Raw genomic sequence first — 1,876 nt, forward strand, 5'->3', positions numbered from 1 at the left:
ACACTTTTATTAGTTATCAGCAATCAGTTAAGATAACTTGAGCAGCATAAATGTAGTTAAGCTCTTATTTAGCAGTTTAAACAGACCATTAACACACTTTTCTGGGATTACTACTCTGTAAGACTACACTGAGACTTGAATTTCAGGAGTAAACTATTGATTTAAAACAGAAAATTCCTTTTAGCACCTTGATAAAAAAATTTTGTACTAGTTTTATTATTTTGGTTAAATAGGCCCAATCAGAATTAGCATGGAAACAAAACAGAACACCAATGTTGCAATGTTTTTCTCCTTTTCATGTGGCTTAATTCTATTAACCCCCACTAGCCCACAGCTACATGTCATGTAGACAGCAGGGGGTTTGCAGAGTTGCTGCCAGAATAGTTTCCTTTTTTTAGTTAACACTTTAACAGAGAGTTTTCTTACAAGCCTGATTTCACTTAGGACTTTATTTAGTATTTTTGCGTGTTTTAAATCTTTCAATAGTTTAAAAGGTATTGTCTCAGGATGAAACTCAACACCCCCTTGCAGATTATTTATATCTGGTGGTATCACATGGAATGTTACTGGGAAAGCAGATAATAATAGCATGGCTTTGGGTTCCCCCTGTCTAAATCCCTGCAATAAATATTACATCAAGGGTGTTTGTAGAGCTGGACTAGGAACAACAATCTTATTATCATAAGGCAAAGCATCAGCAACATCTGAAAATGTTTCTAACTTAGGCTTAGTAACAGAAAGCAAATCAGTAGGTGCAGAGGGTTTTAGTGGATACATAGAAGATATTTCATTAGGACACTTCATTGAGCTTTGGTTGATGAAAGGGTTAGTATCAGGATGAGGGGAAAAAACCTGACAGTTCCCCATTCTCCTCAAACTCTGTTCTTGTTCCAATTTACTTTCTTTTATTTCAAATTTACTTATGGACTTAGAAAATATAGTAGTTTCATCTTTCCTTCTTCAGACTGTAAAGGATCTAAAGCTGCTGCTATCTGGTGGCATAAGGTCCATACTGATAATGGAGTGAATTCCCTTTTTTGATATGCTCTTTGTAATGCTTTTATTACACGTCTCCACTGTTTCAAATTTAAAACATTACATCCCTGAAGCTGACACCAGCAACAATGCTTTTGTATTAAAGCCAGCAATTCTAGTAATTCATAACTTCTTACAGGACCCCAGTAATCTTCAACAAAGTTTCTAACACTTGTGAATATACTTCACATGTCCCATTTGATTACCCATTACTCTGATGACTTCGCAGAAATGTTACTTACCAAAAAGACTTGAGTCAAACTTCTTTGGATGTCATTCATGACCCTCATAGGAGTCCTTTCCATGGTTCCCGACACTGTTTTGGAAGACATTAACATTTCTTCTGGTCCCACATCAGGTGCCAGATGTTGGAGATATGGGCCTGAAGGGTATCGGGAATGAAACAAAGAAAGAAGGAGAGAGAAAGAGAAGAAAGAGAAAGAAAGAGAAGGAGCTGGGATCAGGGGTCTGTGAGTAGAGACTCCTCAGACAACTTTATTTTCTACAAGTGGCATTATATATACTCAAGCTATCATAACAAGCAGTGTAGCTACACATTAAGGAAGCTTATAAATTAAAGAACTTATCTCAGAGTACAAAGCTTTAGTATTCTTTCCAACTGCAAAGTGTGTTTGTTCGTATTTCTCCCTGCCCCAGACAGCTTTGTCCTGTTGACGCAAAAGGCTTAATTGCTGCATTTCTATGTTAAAAGTGTAGCCAGGGAAATAGCACATATCTTCCTGCAAGACTACCATGCCTTTGTTTCCCACAGAAACCTGGCAGAAAATCCATGTGAACATCAATAACCCTCAAGATGGCTGCTGGATGACCCCCACCCCCA

This window comes from Dasypus novemcinctus, chromosome 10, assembly GCF_030445035.2.
Source record: "Dasypus novemcinctus isolate mDasNov1 chromosome 10, mDasNov1.1.hap2, whole genome shotgun sequence".
Lineage (NCBI taxonomy): Eukaryota > Metazoa > Chordata > Mammalia > Cingulata > Dasypodidae > Dasypus > Dasypus novemcinctus.